At 36.2% G+C, this 24391-nt stretch overlaps 1 protein-coding gene across 1 annotated transcript in view; it reads left to right on the top strand.

The window, feature by feature from the left end:
• The window catches only part of MLIP (muscular LMNA interacting protein), a 164826-nt gene that overhangs the window by 87902 nt on the left and 52533 nt on the right, over nt 1–24391 (top strand). The window lies entirely within an intron of this gene.

The following is a 24391-nucleotide window of genomic DNA, read 5'->3' as shown; positions in this document are numbered from 1 at the left end:
TATTGTTTTGGGGACCAAGATATTACTTCCTATAAAGCATCATGGAGTCACTGATTAAATGGTCATACAGGTGCTGCAGTCTTAGTTCTAAAATCCTGCTTCCTTTTGAAGCAATGCAATGCTTTAGGTATGGTATATTAGTCAGAAGATCTATTGCTTGGATTCATATCAACGTAATAGAGATGATGTGATACCCTAGATTGAGTGTTACTAGATAGGGAATAAGGGCTTAAGTTCTTTTAAGGCATCATTGTTTTTTCGGTTTATGTGCAAAAAAGGTATACTATCTTCCCCTTATATATCCTATATGTTGAAGAAGGTATAATGGAAGGTTGTTGATGGTGCTTTATAAGATATTCAGGAAAAACATGAAAATACATATTTATGCAATATAAAATTTCATAAATTATCTCAAAGGGAAACCTTACATCCTTATTTGTCTTCTTCAAATGCAACAAAGCGACATGGGTTATATATTTTATATCTCAAACATTATTACATGCTTCAGCAATGCAAGAAATCCAGAAACCTTTGTGGGTACAACCAGGATGTGCAAGATCACCACCACATTTGGTAATCTATAATAGAATAGACTTGCAAAAGAACGTAAGGTGCTATACTCTTTTTAAAGTTCAGCTGGAAAATGATAACTAACAATATTCTTGAAAATAGAAATTATGGTCATATTTGTGAAACATAAGAAATATCTTGTCTCGTATTATACTAGCTCTATGACACTGAGCAAGGTATTTCATCTCGCCCAGTTTGTGTCTTAACGCATAAAATGAGGCATTCAGAAGAGGTACTTTTTAAGGATCCTTCAAATTCTAAAATCTGGGTTATTTAAAATCTAAGAACTGTGAGTAGGCTAAAAGCCTTGAAAAAGTTCATTATAAATACTTTCTCATGCTTAGCTACAGTTTTTATTTATAAAATGGAGATGATAATGTTTTCTGCTTATTTATATATACTTTGTGAAGACTGATAGGATTTCAATAAGTTAAGCATTTTTAGGAGACACTAATATCATTAAAAATGATAATTAGAGGCAATTATTCTCATTTTATAGAATAAAAGGGAGCCCTTAATTAATTAAATTAAATAGGGAAATCTTATTGATATATAAGGTGTGTTCACTAAATCTGCACATAAAAGAAACGGAAATTCCTGTTTGGAAGGCATATTTCCATCATCAATGAAAATATTCATTATATATCTATTGCTTATATGACACTGATATTTTAGAGGCTTAATGTGACATTTTAGACAGTATGGGATTATTATAAAAATTTATAAAAGTAATCTAGTATTATATGACAAAAATGCCAACAGTTAAAATAAATTTCACATATTATCCATGCAACATATTCTTCAAATATGATCTAATTCTGTAAAATAAAAATTTTGTTCTTTTGTATTAGTATAATTTTAAATTCATGCATTTTACCTTAAACAAGATTCTTTGTAGAATGTCAAGTTAACCTAACTATAAGTTATCACAATTTATTGTCCTCTGGAATGATAAACTCCATTTTCCACTGTAAGAAATTCTTTTCATTAAAAGGAGTTGCCAGTTCTTTTCATAGCTTTTCCTGACTATACAACAAGTTTAAAGCTCTGTTTATGCACACCATAAACCTATGTATTTTCAGATAATTTGTAGAAAATTTGAGCTCTTCTGCAAGTATTTTCGTGGTGCATAGACTTATTTATATTTTCTTTCAATCAGTTTATTCTTGTGTATATCCCAACTTCTGTGTCAGCAGACTGTCAGAATTGAAAGAAGTCTAGCAGAGCACTTAAAAGTGAATTCCAGACCTTCCCTGATCTTATTCATTGACCTTGCAGGAGAGGAAAAATGAATATACTAGGAAACCGGGAAGCTGCATATACTATCAACTGGCCTCTACATGGAGCTATAACCACCACTTCATTGTGGCCAAAATCTGCAATGGAGGCAGATACAAAAGACAGCTCACAAGCATAAATGCTGAAAGCTCCTTAAATAATGAATTGAGTAATAACAATTTATGATCTCAGCATGGCTACTTCATCAGAACTTAACTCAAATTCAGTTCTGGTCGCTATTGCGTTCTCTTTTGCTGCTGCCACAGAATAAATTGAATGGTTCTAAACTCAGTTGATCTCACCATCCATCCATGTAATGGGAAATTCTTTAGCCCGACAGTTGAGCCAAACTGAAACACCTCACATTCACTGATCTGCCCTGTCCTGGGGACAGTCCCACATGACAGGAGATGTTGGATAGGATTGTTAAGTCCATGAATTTCCCCTAGCAGCTTCACTGCCATAAAATATGATTTCAAAACTCTGTTACAAAAAGTTACACACCAAAGATGATGAGACAAGACAAAAATGTATTTACTGTAGCATAAGAAGGTACAACCAGGCAGACTTTTGAACTTATAATGAACTGAAAAGTTGCCTGGAGATAGCCCCTGAGCACTAAAAGCAAAGTTTGAAACCAAATGCTTAATCAAGTAATTGAAACTTATTAATCAACAACTTTTACATCAAAATGGCATAGGCCAGGAAGCATCATTCTATTTTTTTTTTTTTAATTTAACAACTTTACTGGAGTATAACTGCTTTACAATGGTGTCTTAGTTTCTGCTTTATAACAAAGTGAATCAGCTATACATATACATATATCCCCATAAATCCTCTCTCTTGCATCTCCCTCCCATCCTCCCTATCCCACCACTCTAGGTGGTCACAAAATACTGAGCTGATCTCGCTATGTTATGCGGCTGCTTCCCACTAGCTATCTACTTTACATTTGGTAGTATACAAAAGTCCATGCCACTTTCTCACTTCATCCCAGCTTAATCTTCCCCCTCCCCATGTCCTCAAGTCCATTGTCTACATCTGTGTCTTTATTCCTGTCCTGAACCTAGGTTCATCAGAAACATGTTTTTTTTTTTTTTTTTTTTAAGTTCCATAATATGTGTTAGCATGCAGTATTTGTTTTTTTCTTTCTGACTTACTTCACTCTGTATGACAGACACTATGTCCATCCACCTCACAATAAATAACTCAATTTCGTTTCTTTTTATGGCTGAGAAATATTCCATTGTATACATGTACCACATCTTCTTTAAACATTCATCTGTCGATGGACACTTAGGCCGTTTCCATCTCCTGGCTATTGTAAATAGAGCTGCAATGAACATTGTGGTACATGACTCTTTTTGACTTATGGTTTTCTCAGGGTATATGCCCAGTAGTGGGATTGCTGGGTCATATGGTAGTTCTATTTTTAGTTTTTTAAGGAAGCTCCATACTGTTCTCCATAGTGGCTATATCTATTTACATTCCCACCAACAGTGCAAGAGGGTCCCCTTGTCTCCACACCCTCTCCAGAATTTACTGTTTGTACATTTTTTGATGATGGCCATTCTGACTGGTGTGAAGTGATGCCTACTGTAGTTTTGATTTGCCTTTCTCTAATGATTAGTGATGTTGAGCATCCTTTCACGTGTTTGTTGGCAATCTGTATGTCTTCTTTGGAAAAATGTCTATTTAGGTCTTCTGCCCATTTTTGGATTGGGTTGTTTGTTTTCTTGATATTGAGCTGCATGACCTGCTTGTAATTTTGGAGATTAATCCTTTGTCAGTTGCCTCATTTGCAAATATTTTCTCCCATTCTGAGAGTTGTCTGTTCGTCTTCCTTTGGTTTCCTTTGCTGTGCAAAAGCTTCTGAGTTTCATTAGGTCCATTTGTTTATTTTGTTTTTATTGCCATTTCTCTAAGAGATGGGTCAAAAAGGATCTTGCTGTGATTTATGTCACAGAGTGTTCTCCCTATGTTTTCCTCTAAGAGTTTTATAGTGTCTGTCCTTACATTTAGGTCTTTAATCCATTTTGAGTTTATTTTTGTGTATGGTGTTAGGGAGTGTTGTAATTTCTTTCTTTTACATGTAGCTGTCCAATTTTCCCAGCACCACTTATTGAAGAGGCTATCTTTTATCCACTGTATATTTTTGCACCCTTTATCAAAAGTAAGGTGACCATATGTGTATGGGTTTATCTCTGGGCTTTCTATCCTATTCCATTGATCTATATTTCTGTTTTTGTGCCAGTACCATACTCTCTTGATTACTGTAGCTTTGTAGTATAGTCTGAAGTCAGGGAGCCTGATTCTTCCAGCTCTGTTTTTCTTTCTCAAGATTGCTTTTTCTACTTGAGGTCTTTTGTGTTTCCATAGAAATTGTAAAATTTTTTGTTCTACTTCTGTGAAAAATGCCTTTGGTAGTTTGATAGGGATTGCATTGAATCTGTAGATTGCTTTGGGTAGTATAGTCATTTTCACAATGTTGATTCTTCCATTCTAAAAACATGGTATATCTCTCCATCTGTTTGTATCATCTTTAATTTCCTTCATCTGTGTCTTATAGATTTCTGCATACAGGTCTTCTGCCTCCTTAGGTATGTTTATTCCTAGGTATTTTATTCTTTTTGTTGCAGTGGTAAATGGGAGTGTTTCCTTAATTTCTCTTTCAGATTTTTCATCATTAGTGTATAGGAATGCCAGAGATTTCTGTGCATAAATTTTGTACCCTTCTACTTTGCCAAATTCATTGATTAGCTCTAGCAGTTTTCTTGTGACATCTTTAGGATTCTCTATGTATAGTATCATGTCATCTGCAAACAGTGACAACTTTACTTCTTCTTTTTTGATTTGTATTCTTTTTATTTCTTTCTCTTCTCTTATTGCAGTGGCTAAAACTTCCAAAACTATGCTGTATAATAGTGGTGAGAGGTTTCCTGATCTTAGAGGAAATGGCTTCAGTTTTTCACCATTGAGAATGATGTTGGTTGTGGGTTTGTCACATATGTCAATATACAGCCTTAATTATGTTGAGATAAGTTCCCTCTATGCCTACTTTCTGGAGGAGTTTTATCATAAATGGGTGTTGAATTTTGTGGAAAGCTTTTTCTACATCTGTTGAGATGATCATATGATTCTTCTCCTTCAATTTGTTAATATGGTTTATTCCATTGATTGGTTTGCGTATACTGAAAAATCCTTGCATTCCTGAGATAAAGCCCACTTGATCATGGTACATGATCCTTTTAATGTGCTGTTGGATTCTGTTTGCTAGTATTTTGTTGAGGATTTTTACATCTATGTTCAATAGTGATATTGGCCTGTAGTTTTCTTTCTTTGTGACATCTTCATCTGGTTTTGGTATCAGGGTGATGGTGGTCTCATAGAATGAGTTTGGGGGCAACTCATTCTGCTATATTTTGAAAGAGTTTGAGAAGGATAGGTGTTAGCACTCTCCTAATGTTTGATAGAATTCACCTGTGAAGCCATCTGTTCCTGGGCTTTTGTTTGTTGGAAGCTTTTTAATTACAGTTTCTATTTCAGTGCTTGTGGTTGGTCTGTTTATACTTTCTATTTTTTCCTGGTTCAGTATCAGAAGGTTGTGCTTTTCTAAGAATTTGTCCATTTCTTCCAGGTTGTCCATTTTATTGGCATATAGTGGCTTGTAGTAATCTCTCATGATCTTTTCTATTTCTGTGGTGTCAGTTGTTACTTCTCCTTTCTCATTTCTAATTCTATTGATTTGAGTCTTCTACCTTTTTTCTTGATCAGTCTAGCTAATGGTTTATCAATTTTGATTATCTTCTCAAAGAACCAGCTTTTAGTTTTATTGATCTTTGCTATCATTTCCTTCATTTCATTTTCATTTATTTCTTATCTGATCTTTGTGGTTTCTTTCCTTCTGCTAACTGCAGGTTTTTTGTTCTTCTTTCTCTAATTGCTTTAGGGGTAGGGTTAGGTAGTTTATTTGAGATGTTTCTTGTTTCCTGAGGTAGGATTGTATTGCTCTTACCTTCCCTCTTAGAAATGCTTTTGCTGCATCCCATAGGTTTTGGGTCATTGTGTTTTCATTGTCATTTGATTCTAGGTATTTTTTGATTTCCTCTTTGATTTCTTCAGTGATCTCTTGGTTATTAAGTATTGTATTGTTTAGCCTCCACGTATTTGTAGTTTTTACAGATTTTTTCCTGTGATTGTTAAGTAGTCTCATAGCATTGTGGTAAGAAAAGATAGTTGATACGGTTTCAATTTTCTTAAGTTTACCAAGGCTTGATTTATGACCCAAGATATGATCTATGCTGGGGGATGTTCCATGAGCACTTGAGAAGAAAGTGTATTCTGTTGTTTTTGGATGGAATGCCCTATAAATATCAATTAAGTCCATCTTGTTTAATGTATCATTTAAAGCTTGTTTTTCCTTCTTTATTTTCATTTTGGATGATCTGTCCATTGGTGAAAATGGTGTGTTAAAGTCCCCTACTATGATTGTGTTACTGTCGATTTCCCATTTTGGCTGTTAGCATTTGCCTTATGTATTGAGGTGTTCCTATGTTGGGTGCATAAATATTTAGAATTGTTATACCTTCTTCTTGGATTGATCATTATGTGGTGTCCTTCTTTGTCTCTTGTAATAGTCTTTGTTTTAAAGTCTATTTTGTCTGATATGAGAATTGCTACTCTAGCTTTCTTTTGATTTCCATTTGCATGGAATATCTTTTTCCATCCCCCCACTTTCAGTCTGTATGTGTCCCTAGGTCTGAAGTGGGTGTCTTGTAGAGAGCATATATATGGGTCTTATTTTGTATCCATTCAGCCAGTCTATGTCTTTTGGTTGGAGCATTTAATCCATTTACATTTAAGGTAATTATCGATATGTATGTTCCTATTACCATTTTCTTAATTGTTTTGGGTTTGTTATTGTAGGTCTTTTCCTTCTCTTGTGTTTCCTGCCTAGAGAAGTTCCTTTAGCATTTGTTGTAATGCTGGTTTGGTGGGGCTGAATTCTCTTAGCTTTTGCTTTTCTGTAAAGGTTTTAATTTTTCTGTCAAATCTCAATGAGATTCTTGCTGGGTAGAGTATTCTTGGTTGTAGGTTTTTCCCTTTACCACATGTCCTACCACTCCCTTCCGGCTTGCAGATTTTTTGCTGAGTCCCTTTTATGTTATTTGTTTTTTTCCTCTTGATGCTTTTAATATGTTTTCTTTGAATTTAATTTTTGACAGTTTGATTAATATGTGTATTGGCATGTTTCTCCTTGGATTTTTCCTGTACAGGACTCTCTGTGCTTCCTGTACTTGATTGACTATTTCCTTTCCCATATTAGGGAAGTTTTCAACTCTAATCTCTTCAAATATTTGCTCAGTCCCTTTCTTTTTCTCTTCTTTTCCTGAGACCCCTATAATTTGAATGTTAGTGCATTTAAAGTTGTCCCAGATGTCTCTAAGACTGTCCTCAATTCTTTTCATTCTTTTTTCTTTATTCTGCTCTGCAGTAGTTATTTCCATTATTTTTTCTTCCCAGTCTCTTATCCATTCTTCTGCCTCAGTTATTCTGCTACTGATTCCTTCTAGAGAGTTTTAAATTTCATTTATTGTGTTGTTCATCATTGTTTGTTTGCTATCTGTTTTTCTAGGTCCTTGTTAAATATTTCTTGTATTTTCTCCATTCTATTTCCAAGATGTTGAATCATCTTTACTATTCTTACTCTGAATTCTTTTTCAGGTACACTGCCTCTTTCCTCTTTATTTGTTTCGTCTGTTGGTTTTTATCTTGCTCCTTCATCTGCTGTGTGTTTCTCTGTCTTCTCATTTTGCTTAACTTATTGTGTTTGGTGTCTCCTTTTTGCCCACTTCAGGTTCGTAGTTCTGTTGTTTTTGGTGTCTGCCCCCAGTGGCTAAGGTTGGTTCAGTGGTTTCTGGAGACTTCCTGGAGGAGGGGACTAGTGCCTGTGTTCTGGTGGATGAGGCTGGATCTTGTCTTTCTGGTGGGCAGGTCCACATCTGGTGGTGTGTTTTGGGGTGTCTGTGGAGTTATTATGATTTTAGGCAGCCTCTCTGCTAATGGATGGGATTGTGTTCCTTTCTTGCTAGTTGTTTGGCATAGGGTGTCCAGCACTGTAGCTTGCTGGTCGTTGAGTGGAGGTTGGTCTTTAGCATTGAGACAGAGATCTCTGTGAGAGCTTTTGCCGTTTGATATTATTTGGAGCCAGGAGGTCTCTGGTGGACCAATGTCCTGAACTTGACTCTCCCACCTCAGTGGCACAGGCCTGACAGCTGCCCCGAGCACCAAGACCCTGTCAGCCACATGGCTCAGAAGAAAAGGGAGAAAAAAGATAGAAAGAAATAAAATAAAGTTATTAAAATGAAAAATATTAAAAATTTAAAAAAAATTAAAAAGTAATTTTAAAAAAAGGAAAGAAAGAATGAAGGGAACATCCAAACCAAAAAACAAATCCACCAATGATAACAAGCACTAAAACCTATACAAAGAAAAAAAAACAACAACAGACAGAACCCTAGGACAAATGGTAAAAGCAAAGCTATACAGACAAATCACACAAAGAAGCATACACATACACACTCAGAAAAAGAGAAAAAGCAATATATATATATATATATAAACAGGAGGAAGAAAGCATCCAAATCAATAAAACAATCTACCAATTATAATAAACTCTAAATACTAAATTCTGATAAACATAAAACCAGAAACAAATTAGATGCAGAAAGCAAACCCCAAGGCTACAGTTGATCACAAAGTCCCCTACCTCAATTTTGGGATGATTCTTTGTCTAGTCAGGTATTCCACAGATGCAGGGTACATCAAGTTGATTGTGGAAGTTTAACCTGCTGCTCCTGAGGATGCTGGGAGAAATTTCCCTTTCTCTTCTTTATTCGCACAGCTCCTGGGGTTCAGCTTTGGATTTGGCCCAGACTCTGCCTGTAGGTCGCCTGAGGACATCTGTTCTTGCCCAGACAGGATGAGGTTAAAGTAGCAGCTGATTAGCGGGCTCTGGCTCACTCAGGCCCGAGAGAGGGAGGGGTATGGAATGCGGGGTGAGCCTGCTGCAGCAGAGGTTGGCATGACGTTGCACCAGCCTGAGGCATGCCATGTATTCTCTGGGGGAAGTTCTCCCTGGATCACAGGACCTTGGCAGTGGTGGGCCGCACAGGCTCCCAGGAGGGGAGGTGTTGATAGTGACCTGTGCTTGTGCATAGGCTTCTTGGTGACTGCCACCACAGCCTTAGCATTTCCTGCCCATCTCTGGGGTCCACGCTGATGGCCACAGCTTGTGCCTGTCTCTGGAACTCATTTAGGCAGTGCTCTGAATCCCCTCTCCTCATACACCCTGAAACAATGGTCTCTTGCCTCTTAGGCAGTTCCAGACTTTTTCCTGGACTGCCTCCTGGCTAGCTGTGGCACACTAACCCCCTTCAGGTGGTGTTCATGCAGCCAACACCATTCCTTTCCTTGGGATCTAACCTCTGAAGCCAGAGCCTCAGCTCCCAGCCACCTCCCACCCCAGTGGGTGAGCAGACAAGCCTCTCAGTCTGGTGAGTGCTGGTCGGTACTGATCCTCTGTACGGGAATCTCTCTGCTTTGTTCTGTGTACCCTGTTGCTGCACTCTCCTCCATGGCTCCGAATCTTCGCACCCACCCAGCCCCTGTCTCCTCCAGTGAAGGGGCTTCCTAGTGTGTGGAAACTTTTCCTCCTTCACAGCTCCCTCCCAGAGGTGCAGGTCCTGTCCCTCTTCTTTCATCTATGTTTTTTCCTTTTTCTTTTGCCTTACCCATGTATGTGGGGAGTTTCTTGCCTTTTGGAAAGCCTGAGGTCTTCTGCCAGCGTTCAGTAGGTGTTCTGTAGAAGTTGTTCCACATGTAGATGTAGTTTTGATGTATTTGTGGGGAGGAAGATGATCTCCATGTCTTACTCCTCTGCCATCTTGAAGGTCTCCTCTCATCATTCTATATTAGATGGATTTTTAAACAAAGACATTTCAGAATGAAGTTTATGCTTCTCTGAAATTACCTTTCAATCCATTATTATATCAATTTGTGGTCCTTTTGAGTTCTTACAAAATATCCTTACACTCCACCTATGGATATAAAACTATGGTGATGTACTTTGAGGCATAGTTCTATTGATAACTAAAGGCAGAGTTAAATAACTAATAGAACTGATTGGACAAATGGGCATCCAGAAGACATAGAGGCTTAGAAAATCAATTCACTAATTAAAATGAAGATACCAAAAAGAGGAATGGTGTTTTGTTTATCTGACTACTCATGAGTTTGCAAAATATACTGATTGCTTTCTGGTCATTTAATGTATTTAATTAGACAAAAGTGATTTCTGCACTGAAGAGTCTCAACTTAATAGAAAAAGCAATTGCTAACCTCAGTTATATAAAATGTGGTATAAAATATTTTTCTCTCATTCTTTATAAATTAGTAATTCAACCCATGATATTAGGTATGTCATTTCTCTCTTGAAGCCCTAGAAAAATGTATAAAAATATTGTGGACAGAATTGAAAGGGGGTTGTATTGTAGTTTCATCTCATTTTCCTGGAAATATTTTCATTTTTTTCTTTTTGTTAAAATGAGAAATAGTGCTTTCCAGCATGTATGCCTCTTAAATTTTATTTTCCTCCTAATTTGCTTCAATAGGGAAAAGAGCATGTTTTTGTGTGAAAATGACCATTTAACGAGTGTCCTTCACACCAAAGAGAATGAAAACGGGTAATTACAGGGAATTTTCTTTATTGTAGTATTTACATTCTTTCTTTTCTTCTGAGTTTTCTTAGACATCTGACTTCCCAACCAAACTATCTGTTTGACTTTCAACTTTGATGACAATGCGGGTGACTTTCAGTTTTCTATCTAATTATTCATCAAATTATATATATATATATATATATATATATATATATATATAAAATATATATATATATAAACATCTTTATTGGAGTATAATTGCTTTACAATGGTGAGTTAATTTCAGTTTCTGCCTTATAACAAAGTGAATCAGTTATACATATACGTATGTTCCCATATCTCTTCCCTCTTGCATCTCCCTCCCTCCCACCCTCCCTATCTCACCCCTCTAGTTGGTCACAAAGCACTGAGCTGATCTCCCTGTGCTCTGCAGCTGCTTCCCACTAACTATCTGTTTTACGTTTGGTAGTGTATATATGTAGCTGTGACAAAGTGAGAGAGTGGCATGGACATATATACATCAAATTATATTTTTACTGTGACCTTCACCTGCACTTCCTTATCACCCATGTGTTACAATTATAGAGCAAACACCTTTGTTAAAAGGTGAACTAGATAATATTGCCTTTTATTATGAATGACTACTAGCTTTGTCACAAGTTGCTACCTTTTCAACATTTGTTTCTCAATCAAGATGGCTCAATCTCTTTGTCATAAAATTATCTTTTTATCATTGCTAACCTTTTATCAAGAAATTTTTTCAGTTTAAAATGTTCAACATTTTTAGATGTAGAAATGATTAAGTGGTTTACTGAATAGTTTTGAGGGAAGAGAATCAAAATTGCTTGCAGGGTTACATTTCTTTTGGAAGAGTTAAGACCAGAGATTTGGCTTCTCCAACTGTTACCAGGTTGTTTTTGATTATTCAAGTAATGAAATCCTTGTGAGTTTTTCTCTTCATCTTTTCCCCTTACTCCCTCTGTCCCTCCCTCCCTACTCCTTCCTGCCTTCCTTCCTTCCTCCCTTCTTCCCTTCCTCTATATGTAATAGGTAATAGACAATTTATCATATACAGGTTATGTATGATATGTAATAGATAATTTATCAACACAATAAACTTTTTAATGTTAAAGAAATTTTCCTATAGAGACAATATTTTCTTTTTCTTCCAGGATATAATCATATAGGAGCTCTTCGTCAAACTTAGGCTTTTATCTCTCCCATTTATTATTTATTTATTTATCATTATTTTTGTTATTATTGCTTTAAGATTTCTCTTGACTTGTGTATGTACCAAGGAAGACAGGAACTAAGGGGTGCAGGTTTCCACATTGCTAAGGGTACGGGTTTCCACAGCAAAGATTTCTTCTCCTGCCCCTCTTCCATTGCTTTATGTAGGTTTAAAAATCTTAGATTTTTACTTGCTTTATTTATTTATCTTTTTCAATTTTAGAATTTTCTTTAATTTTTTATATAGCAGGTTCTAATTAGTTATACATTTTATACATATTAGTGTATATATGTCAATCCCAATCTCCCAATTCATCACTCCCCCCAACACTTCCCCCCTTGGTGTTCATACGTTTGTTCCCTATATCTGTGTCTCCATTTCTGCCTTACAGAATATTTGTTTTCCTCTTTCTGACTTACTTCACTCCATATGACAGTCTCTAGATCCATCCACCTCTCTACAAATGACCCAATTTTGTTCCTTTTTATAGCTGAGTAATATTGCACTGTATATATGTACCATATCTTCTTTATCCATTCATCTGTTGATGGGCATTTAGGTTGCTTCCATGACCTGGCCATTATAAATAGTGCTGCAATGAACATTGGGGTGCATGTGTGTTTTTGAATTATGGTTTTCTCCGGATATATGTCTGGTAGTGGGATTGCTGGGTCATATGGTAATTCTAGTTTTAGTTTTTTAAGGAACCTCCATACTGTTCTCCATCGTGGCTGTATCAATTTACATTCCCACCAACAGTGCAAGAGGGACCCCTTTTCTCCACACCCTCTCCAGCGTTTGTTGTTTGTAGATTTTCTGATGATGCCCATTCTAACTGGTGTGATGGGATACCTCACTGTAGTTTTGATTTGCATTTCTCTAATAATTAGTGATGTTGAGCAGCTTTTCATGTGCTTCTTGGCCATCTGTATGTCTTCTTTGGGAAAATATCTATTTAGGTCTTCTGCCAATTTTTGGATTGGATTGTTTGTTTTTTTAATATTGAGCTGCATGAGCTGTTTATATATTTTGGAGATTAATCCTTTGTCCATTGATTCGTTTGCAAATATTTTCTCCCATTCTGAGGGCTTTCTTTTCATCTTGTTTGTAGTTTACTTTGCTTTGCAAAAGCTTTTAAGTTTCATTAGGTACCATTTGTTTGTTTTTGTTTTTATTTCCATTACTCTATGAGGTGTATCAAAAAAGCTCTTGCTGTGATTTATGTCAGAGTGATCTGATGTTTTCCTCTAAGAGTTTTATAGAGTCCACTCTTATATTTAAGTCTCTCCATTTTGAGTTTATTTTTGTGTATGGTGTTAGGAAGTGTTCTAATTTCATTCTTTCACATGTAGGTGTCCAGTTTTTCCAACACCACTTATTGAAGAGACTGTCTTTTCTCCATTGTATATCCTTGCCTCCTTTGTCATAGATTAGTTGACCATAGGTGTGTGGGTTTATCTCTGGACTTTCTATCCTGTTCCATTGATCTATATTTCTGTTTTTGTGCCAGTACCATACTGTCTTCATTACTGTAGCTTTGTAGTATAGTCTGAAGTTAGGGAGTCTGATTCCTGCAGCTCCGTTTTTTTCCCTCAAGACTGCTTTGGCTATTCAGGGTCTTTTGTGTTTTCCATACAAATTTTAAGATTTTTTGTTCTAGTTCTGTGAAAAATGCCATTAGTAATTTGATATGGATTGCATTGAATATGTAGATTGCTTTGGATAGTCTAGTCATTTTCACAATGCTGATTCTTCCAATCCAAGAATATGGCATATCTCTCCATCTGTTTGTATCATCTTTAATTTCTTTCATCAGTGTCTTATAGTTGTCTGCATACATGTCTTTTTTCTCCCTAGGTAGGTTTATTCCTAAGTATTTTATTCTTTCTGTTGCAATGGTAAATGGGAGTGTTTCCGTAATTTCTCTTTCACATTTTTCATCATTAGTGTATAGGAATGCAAGAGACTTCTGTGCATTAATTTTGTATCCTGCAACTTTACAAAATTCACTGATTAGCTCTAGTATTTTTCTGGTAGCATCTTTAGGATTCTCTATGTATAGTACCATGTCATCTGCAAAAAGTGACAGTTTTACTTCTTCTTTTCCAATGTGTATTCCTTTTATTTCTTTTTCTTCTCTGATTGCTGTGGCTAGGACTTCCAAAACTATGTTGAATAATAGTGGCAAGAGTGAACAACCTTGTCTTGTTCCTGATCTTAGAGGAAATGCTTTCAGTTTATCACCAGTGAGAATATTGTTGGCTGTGGGTTTGTCATATATGGCCTTTATTATGTTGAGGTAGGTTCCCTCTATGCCCACTTTCTGGAGAGTTTTTATCATAAATGGGTGTTGAATTTTTTCAAAAGCTTTTTCTGCATCATTTGAAAAGATCATATGGTTTTTATTCTTCAATTTGTTAATATGGTGTATCACATTGATTGATTTGTGTATGTTGAAGAATCCTTGCATACCTGGGGTGTGTGATCTTTTTAATGTGTTGTTGGATTCTGTTTGCTAGTATTTTGTTGAGGATTTTTGCATCTATATTCATCAGTGATATTAGTCTGTAATTTTCTTTTTTCTAGTATCTTTTTCTGGTTTTGGTATCAGGGTGATGGTGGCCTCATAGAATGAATTTGGGAGTGTTCCTTCCTCTGCAATATTTTGTAAGAGTTTGAGAAGGATGAGTGTTAGCTCTTCTCTAAATGTTTGATAGAATTCACCTGTGAAGGCATCTGGTCCTGGACTTTTGCTTGTTGGAAGATTTTTAATCATAGTTGCAATTTCATTACTTGTGATTGGTCTGTTCATATTTTCTATTTTTTCCTGGTTCAGTCTTGGAAGGTTATACTTTTCTAAGAATTTGAAAATATCTTCAAGGTTGTCCTTTTTATTGTCATAGAATTGCTTGTAGTAGTCTCGTAGGATGTTTTGTATTTCTGTGGTGTCTGTTTTAACTTCTCCTTTTCCATTTCTAATTTTATTGATTTGAGTCCTCTCCTTCTTTTTCTTGATGAGTCTAGCTAATGGTTTATCAATTTGGTTTATCTTCTCAAAGAACCTGCTTTTAGTTTTACTGATCTTTCTTATTGTTTTCTTTGTTTCTTTTTCATTTATTTCTGCTCTAATCTTTATGATTTCTTTCCTTCTAGTAACTTTGTGGGTTTTTTTTCTTCTTTCTCTAATTGCTTTAGGTGTAAGGTTAGGTTGTTTATTTGAGATTTTTCTTGTTTCTTGAGGTAGGATGTTATTGCTATAAAGTTACCTCTTAGAACTGCTTTTGCTGCATCCCATACAGTTTGGATCATTTTGTTTTCCTTGTAATTTGTCTGTAGGTATTTTTTGATTTCCTCATTGATATCTTCAGTGATTTCTTGGTTATTTAGTAATGTATTGTTTAGCCACCATGTGTTTGTGTTCGTTATGTTTTTTTACCTGTAATTGATTTCGAATCTCATAGCATTGTGGTCAGCAAAGATGCTTGATATGATTTCAATTTTCTTAACTTTACTGAGGCTTGATTTGTGACCCAAGATGTGATCTATCCTGGGGAATGTTCCATGTGCACTTGAGAAGAGAGTGTAATCTGCTGTTTTGGGACAGAATGCCCTATAAATATCAGTGAAATCTATTTGATCTATTGTGTTATATAAAGCTTGTGGTTCCTTATTAATTTTCTGTTTGGATGATCTGTCCATTGATGTAAGTGAGGTGTTAAAGTCCCCCACTATTATTGTGTTACTGTCAATTTCCCGTTTTAAAGCTGTTAGCAGTTTCCTTATGTATTGAAGTGCTCCTATGTTGGGTGCATATATATTTATAATTGTTATATCTTCTTTTTGGATTGATCCCTTGATCATTATGTAGTGTCCCTCTTTGTCTCTTGTAACATTCTTTATTTTAAAGTTTAGTGTATTTGATTTTTGATTCCTATTTGCATGGAATATTTTTGTCCATCCCCTCACTTTCATTCTATATGTGTCCATAGGTCTGAAGTGGGTCTCTTGTAGACAGCATATGTACGGGTATTGTTTTTGTATCCATTCAGCGAGCATGCGTCTTTTGGTTGGAGCATTTAATCTGTTCGTGTTTGAGGTAATTATCGGTATATATGTTCCTATTACCAGTATTTATTTGTAATGTGTTTTTTTTTTTTTTTTGGCCGTACGCAGGCCTCTCACTGTTGTGGCCTCTCCTGCTGTGGAGCACAGGCTCTGGACATGCAGGCTCAGCAGCCATGGCTCATGGGTCCAGCCACTTCGCGGCACGTGGGATCTTCCCGGACCGGGGCATGAACCCATGTCCCCTGCATCGGCAGGGAGACTCTCAACCACTGTGCCACCAGGAAAGCCCTGTAATGTGTTTTTTTTTTTTTTTAGGTCCTTTTCTTCCATTGTGTTACCGATTTAGAGAAGTTCCTTTAGTATTTGTTGTAGAGCTGGTTTGGTGGTGCTGAATTCTCTTAGCTGTTGCCTCTCTGTAAAGCTTTTGATTTCTCTGTCACATCTGAATGAGATCCTTGCTGGGTAGAGTAATCTTGGTTGCAGGTTCTTCCCTTTCATCACTTTAAATATATCATGCCGCTCCCTTCTTGCTTGTAGACTTTCTACTGAAAATCAGTTGTCAACCTTATGGGAGTTCCCTTGTATGTTACTTGTCATTTTCCCTTGTTGCTTTCAATAATTTTTCTTTGTCTTTAATTTTTGTCAATTTGATTACTATGTGTCTTGGCATCATTCTCCTTGGGTTTATCCTGCTTGGGACTGTCTTCACTTCCTGGGGTTGGGTGGTTGGGTGGCTATTTCCTTTCCCATGTTAGGGAAGTTTTCGACTATAATATCTTCAAATATTTTCTCAGGTCCTTTCTCTCTCTCTCTTCTCCTTCTGGGACCCTTATATTGTGAATGTTGTTGCATCTAATGTTGTCCCAGAGGTCTCTTAGGCTGCCTTCACTTCTTTTCATTTTTTTTTCTTTATTCTGTTTTGCGTCAGTGAATTCCACCATTCTGTCTTCCAGTTCACTTATCCGTTTTTCTGCCTCAGTTATTCTGCTATTGATTCCTTCTAGTGTATTTTTCATTTCAGTTATTGTATTGTTCATATCTGTTTGTTTGTTCTTTAATTCTTCTAGGTGTTTGTTCTTTAATTCTTCTAGATATTTGTTAAACATTTCTTGCATCTTCTAAATCTTTGCCTCCATTCTTTTTCTGAGGTCCTGGATTATCTTCACTATCATCATTCTGAATTCTTTTTCTGGAAGTTTTCCTATCTCCACTTCATTTAGTTGTTTTTCTGGGGTTTTGTCTTGTTCCTTCATCTGGTACATAGCCCTCTGCCTTTTCTTCTTGTCTATCTTTCTGCGAATGTGGTTTTTGTCCCAAAGGCTGCAGGACTGTAGTTCATCTCTCTCCTGCTATCTGCCCTCTGGTGGATGAGGCTATCTAATCCTCATCCACTGAGGATGAAGGTGGGGCTGATGGGTGGGGCTGGATTCGCTCCCTTTTGGTTGTTTTGCCTGAGCTGACCCAACAGTGGATCATACCCAGCTCTTTGGTGGGGCTAATGATGGACTCTGGGAGGGTTCATGCCAAGGATTACTTTCCAGATCTTCTGCTGCCAGTGTCCTTGTCCTCATGGTGAAAGACAGCCACCCCCTGCCTCTTCAGGAGACTCTCCAACACTAGCAGGTAGTTCTGGTTCAGTCTCCTATGGGGTCACTTCTCCTTCCCCTGGGTCCCGAAGCACACACTATGTTGTGTGTGCCCTCCAAGAGTAGAATCTCTGTTTTCCCCAGTCCTGTCAAAGTCCTGCAATCAAATCCCACTAACTTTCAAAGTCTGATTCTCTAGGAATTCCTTCTCCCATTGCTGGACCCTCAAGTTGGGAAGCCTGATGTGGGGCTGAGAACCTTCACTCCAGTGGGTGGACTTCTGTGTTATAAATGTTCTCAAGTTTGTGAGTCACACAACCAGCAGTTATGGGATTTGATTTTATTGTGATTGCGCCCCTCCTGCCATCTCATTGTGGCTTCACCTTTTTCTCTGGACGTGGGGTATCTTTTTTGGTGAGTTCAGTGTTTTCCTGTCAATGATGGTTCAGCAGTTAATTGTGATTCCGGTGCTCTCACAAGAGGGAGTCTTTTTACTTGCCTTAAAACAGACACACAAAGAAGACCTTTGCCACTTCTGTCATAATAGATGGAATAATTCTAATAATTAGTTAAGCAACTGAATTCTAATAATTAGTTAAGCTTTGAAGCATTAGTAGTTTAACAAATTGGTGAATATGTAGTGTCTGACTGTACCCCAGTCTATTGGGAAACAATGATAATCTGAAAGCTTTATATAAATATGTCCTATGTTTGTTAACTCGTGATGTCCCCAGATATCTTTATTTATGAGAGGTGATGGTTACCATATTTAGAACCTCTCATGTAAATTATATTCCTTTTTTTTGTTTTTTGTTTTGGTTGAATTCAATCTTTATTTTCATTTTTATCTACATCTAATAGGGTTGAAGTTTATGAAATAAAAAGCTGTAGTCATTATATCTAAACTTTTATTACTTCTATTTGGAAGGCTTAGTTTCTTTCTTCAAATTTTTAAAATTAAAAAAAATTGTTTTATTTTATTTTTATTTAAACATTTTTGTATATTATGGTTTTAAAGTAAGGTTTTATTTCCTTTATATTTGTGTGAGAAAAGCCAGGGAATGGCAAGACAAACAGTACTTAAAATAAGGTTTTGTTAAAACAGAGTTTAAAATTCTCTATTGGTTTCACCTGAAAAGTATCAGACAACAGAATTTTAAGAGGAGAAGGTAGCTGTGTAAAAATAATTTTAAGCAATAGCCAAAATAAATATTATTCGAAGTTTAGAAAGTTCATTTTATTTGTTGGCAAGAGAAAAGATGTGTTCTTATGTTTTACTTCAGAGGAGTCTATTTCTCAAAACTTCTTGAACTTTAAGTCAGTGACAGCCTGTGAATAGAACTATATGGTGACAACAACATGGCTTTGGTATAGTTTTGTCTTTTATACTGTATGTCACACCTCTCCCAGGACATTGTCTACAATGATCTCCTCTCTCCCCCTCTAATTGTAGATTCAATTCTACAACTTCCTTAACATATCTGGGGGGCTAGTTATCAATAAGTGTACGTAGGAAATGCAACCTGGGTGAGGGGCTTGTGGTTTTCTTTTCTCTATGAACATTTTCTTTGACCTATGAGAAATGGACTCTAGGTAGAATATATTTAGAGGAGGATGTAGTAAAAAACTATATGTATTCTTTGAATATAAATGCTAAGATTGATGTGTTTAGAATAAATGTTATAATCTCTAACCATTGGAGAGATTGTTAGATATTTTAAAATGTGGGTGAGATTAGGCCAGCTTTGCATGATGACAAATGTAAAGGTCACAGCAAGATATAGAAGTTTGAAGCTGAGTCATATGAAGAGACTTGGAAACTTTCTCTTCCTCACTGTGATCTAAGATAAAATAACTGTGAGTTTGTCATTCTGGCAGAGAAAACAATAAATCCAAATGAGAAGAGCAATCAAGAGGGTGCACAGGACAGAATGAAACAGAGAGCTAAAACTGGTAAATAAACTATTTTTTAAGTTCCGTTAAAGAAAACAAAGACAGCTTTAGAAGTCCAATCTGTGAAAACTGAAATCAGGTTAGTGAAGCAATTGATTTAAAATAAATATATGGAAAAAAAGAAAGCCAGGGTTAAAAATGTATTTTTCTTTATCACAAAGGCTGTGTGAAAAGAACAATCTGTAGTAAATTTGTAAGTTCAAAAATGGTTATTCCTTTGAGATGGGAGAGCTGGTAGGTTTATAGGGTTTTTAAAAATAATGTTCTAACCTCCAAATCTAGACATCCTAAGTGAAATTTAATCTACTGTAGCCCAGCCATCCAAATACGAATTTGTTTTTTGAACCTTTAGATCTTTAATATTTTTTACCTTACTTTTCCTTGAAAACAGAAAATGCATTTGGTAAGAAACAACTTACCAGGACCCAGATTGTCAGTTATCTTTGTCCAGTAGAGCTGAGAGGCTTAGCATCTTTTACCTGCTCAAGTAAAAGCAAGTATATATGATATTTATCCCATAGGGTAGGCTCAGAAAAATAGAGGTGTTTTTCTCAATCTGTGGCTTAATGGCTTTTGGGAAGTATTAGGCCCTCATGAATTGCATTTGATAGAAGGACTGGCCCTTTGCAGCATATTCTAAGGTCAGGCTAGTTTCACTTCACATTTCAGAAACCACATTCATGCAAGACCTGGATGCCCTTATTCATTATGATACATAATTGAACCAAAGGGAAACTAGGGCAGGTTGGTGTTTCAGAAAGAGCTCTGAAGTATGTGTTCTAGTTGTGATTGTGTGGTTAACAAGTTCTACTCAGTGCATTTGTGAAACGAGGGGACCCGTGGTTCTCAACTGGCATGACTTTGCCCCAGATATTACTGTCATGACTGGGGCTGAGCATGCTGCTGCCACCCAGTGGGTAGAGGCCAGGGATGCTGCTAAACATCCTACAGTATCCAGGACAGTCCCCCACAGCAAAGACATCCTACCCTAAATGTCACTAATGCTGGGGTTGAGAGACCCTGGGCTAGCCCACCTATTGCCTCCCTTCCAGCTCCAAGAATTCTATGACTAATGATGCTCAAAGCTACCCCTGCCAGGGGCATTTCCCTTCAAACAACATTGATTAGGTGTCTTCTTTTGTGTTTGAACTAAGAACTTTTCCATATTTGATTTACACAAAAGAGGTAACTAAGCCTCCATTTATGAGAATTTCCACATTCCATAGAGCCACTACTCATAATGATAGCCCTGTTTGACAAGGGACATACATTTTCCTTGGCTCTATGTCAGCAAAATTATGGCTTTACCACTTTTCTAGACATTTCTCTTTCTTGTATTTCCCCAATTGTTAGGTGTAAAGACAATTAACTGAAAGAGAAATTTAAAAAAGTCAGGCAGTCTGATGTTAAACTCTTAAAATGCATGCTGTTAGACTAAGTCATTCCTGATCCTGGATTTAATTACACATCTTCAAAATGAGTGTGTTGTATGAAGTACTTTCAAAGGTACCTCCTTACTATGAAATTCTGTGTTCGTGCCCTTAAATATTACTGGAACCCTTCTGATATTTCACATCCTTAGATGATCCAAAAAAAAAAAAGCAAGTATTAATCATGTCATAACTTTGGAGAGATGGAAAATCTTATAATCTACTGTCTAGGTCAAAATCATGACAAATAAGACTAATTCTACCCCCATAGTTTACTTTGATTCTTTTCTTTTTGATTGAGAAAATTGGAGTAGGGAATATTTTCTTTTATTTTGATTTTTTTCCTTTTTAAAAAAATCATGTCCTATTTACTTCCTATTTGTGGAGTAATAAGAAATTATCAATATGATTCATTGTCATTATTTCCCTTTGAATAACTATACTTTGTTTTGCTTTTCCTTAAACTAAAATCCCTGGGAGAGAAATGATTTCTTTTCAAAGTTAAATTTATATATACATATATAAATGTATATATAACATATATACATTTATATATATGTGTGTGTGTGTGTGTTCATATAAAAGACACACATATATAACAGCCTGTGTCAGGGTCCTGGTATTTGCTACTTAAATTACTTTTTTCCTTTTTTTACATTGGCAAACTTGACAACTATTTCCGTTGCAAATATCCTGAATAGGAAGGCTAAGTAGGCAACCTAAAATTTAAACAAAGATGCTTTCTATAATGAAAGTGAAGTCTTGGCTGTGTCTGGATTTCTTGTTTCTGCATCCTTTAAGTGTAGAAGACACCATGCTTTGATTCCTTTGTTTCATAATCACAAAAGACTCTGGGATAACACTTGTAATGAACTTTGGGGACAATTTTTGCCTTTCTAGATCTCTCTGAAAGGTGATTTTAGACTGGGTGACAGGCTGTGTACAGGAAACACAATTTAGTTGGTGAACATCAACACTTTCACTTAAATTTCTTGGTAAAACCATAGTAGAGTCAAAGGAACAAAACCTCAGGATATTAAAAACACAAGATCATTTTTCTTTAAAATTATAACACTTTGTTAACATGAACAATATGAAGGATACGTTTAATGTATCTTGTACATTAAATGTACTGAATTTCTCTTTGAAATTCAGTTTTAACAATCACCACCAAAATCCTACCCTGAGATATGAAGATGGTATTAAGCCTTAGCTGCCCATGTTGGTGGAAGGACCACAGAGCACAGGAGTGTAGGGGAGAAGGGACTGGAAAGTATTCCTGGGCTTGTAGTCCTTGCTGTGGATGGTGTCCCTGATGAATGGTGTCGTTACTTCTGTCCACATTCACTTCCCTTCTGTCTCTTCTTAGCATCCAGCCATTTATGTTTGTGCCAATAAAGATATGGGTGCTTTCTCAGGAAACAGAGCAGACAATATCCTTGATCCCATGGAGCTTATATCCTAGTGGGTTCTAAATATCTGAACCTTGGTCGCTGTCTCCTTCCTGCTACTCTTAACCTTCTCTGCAACCCTCTGTACTTTCTCGCCCTTACCTGTCTACTTCACACTCAGGCTACAGACTCCAAGGCCTGGCCCTCTGGTTACCTAATCCATTAAGTGACCCTACCTTCACTATTGGTTACTGGAGCCTACTGCTCCAGCAGTAACTTTCCTGCTTCCTGCAAAGGAAAGAAACATTATGATAGAATGCAATGGAAAGAACATGGGTTTGGTGTGATCCTGGGAAGATCAGTCAACTCTCTGAACTTCAGTTTCATCCTAGAAAAATGGGGCTACTAATCTCATTTCTAATGGTACCCATACTCATACCCATTCATGATTAAATGAAACAGTCACTGTGAAAGAGCTCTGGACACTTTAAAGAGAATGCAAATTTTTAAATGTTTACTGTTGTTATCATTTCTTTTAGGAGCATTATAATTTTGGAAGAAAGGAGTTGACTTCCTACTAAAGGGCCGCCAAATACATTCTCTTCTTTCTTCCCACCATGATGAGAAATCAGAGAAGCCTCTTTTCTGTGTTACTTTCTAACTTCTTCAACTTAAATTGCACCTTTTTCCCCAAATGCATCCATGTCAGAATGTAGGATGAAAATTAAACTATATGTATAGAGAAACATAAAACTCAGCATTTTCATGCTCTAGTGCCCACTGTGATTGATTATAAAATACTTCCTCTTTCTTTTCTCTTGAGCATGTCTTAGTCAAATATCTTCACACTTTATCTATGTTATCTGCTCTGTGAAACTTGCTTTCAGACAACCACAAACTTTCAGAACTGAATAATCCAAATCCTATCTTCACAATTATGTTTTAGTCCTTTAATTTTTTTAAATAGGGAATTTGAAGTAGCTAAGCATATGCTAACTTTTTCATATTTAACAAGTTCAAATTTTTTTGTTCAAGTCAGGGTCTGAAATAGATGTGTTGCTTTAAGTATGTCTGTTTTTAAAATTCACATGGATACTTTAAAATTAGGGCTGATAAGCAAGAAGTTATGCCATATGTTCAAAATTAAGAGACCTAAGTTATCTTGGCTTGATCTTAGTGAAATGTAGATGATTAGAATCTCTTAGTAATTTGGAGTTTCTGAGACCATGTCTGTAAAATGTCGATACCTCTTTGGCCGAAAGAGGCACTCTTTAAGAAATACATTGTAATCGTCCTTGACTTTATGAACGGGGTGTTGTTTTAAATTAAAACTTTAGCAGAAATGCTAAAATTCTGATTTTGGATTACTATAGGCTCCAGGCAGAAAAGAAAAGCTGACTATAAGTGCTGCATTTAAAAATGTGTTGTTAAAAAAAGAAAAAAAATCATTTTCCCAAAGAGGTGGGAAGAGGGAAGAAAGTATGGAGTTAAAGGCTCCAGTAATTTCACGCAGTGGTGCTCTGAGTTTCAAAAGGCACAGATAACTGTGTGTGGTGTGTAGAGGGGACAGTGAGAGCAAAGGGAAAATGGATTTTCACCTTTCACTACCAAACCACAGGAAAGGAGGTTTAAAAAAACAGATGGAACAAAAGAGCCTCAGATGGGTAGGCTTTAATGAAGAGCCCATATGCATTCCAATGTCCTTTTGAGTGTTGCAATGGAAAGAGCTTTTATGGTTAAACAATTTGACTTGATGGCTGAGTAGAAAGTGGGCTTCTTCTAGAGTGATGAATGCATCAGATATTGCTATAGCATTACTTTTATGATGTCTCTGTCAATATCTAATTCTACTGGCTCTGTAGTTCTTTTAACAAATAAAGCTAAATAAATTTATTCTCTGCATGTTTTTGGTAATCTTTCTGTAATGAACAAAGATGTTATTTGCTTCATAACTTCGTGTGTTCTTGAAGTTTTGCAGGATATGATAATCAAGCCAAATTGTCAATTCTTTTTTAAAAATAAAGCTCTTAAATAAAGCTTCTTTTCTTTTGAAAAATTTGTTCTAAGTATTTTTACATTGAAAAAGACAATTCTCAAATAAGTGAAAAGCACTGTAAGGATTTTATGGGAAATAACTATGTTACATATCTCACTGATACAAACACAT

Source organism: Phocoena sinus, chromosome 11 (assembly GCF_008692025.1).
Source record: "Phocoena sinus isolate mPhoSin1 chromosome 11, mPhoSin1.pri, whole genome shotgun sequence".
Taxonomy (NCBI): domain Eukaryota; kingdom Metazoa; phylum Chordata; class Mammalia; order Artiodactyla; family Phocoenidae; genus Phocoena; species Phocoena sinus.
This window is presented reverse-complemented; position numbering and strand designations above follow the sequence as displayed.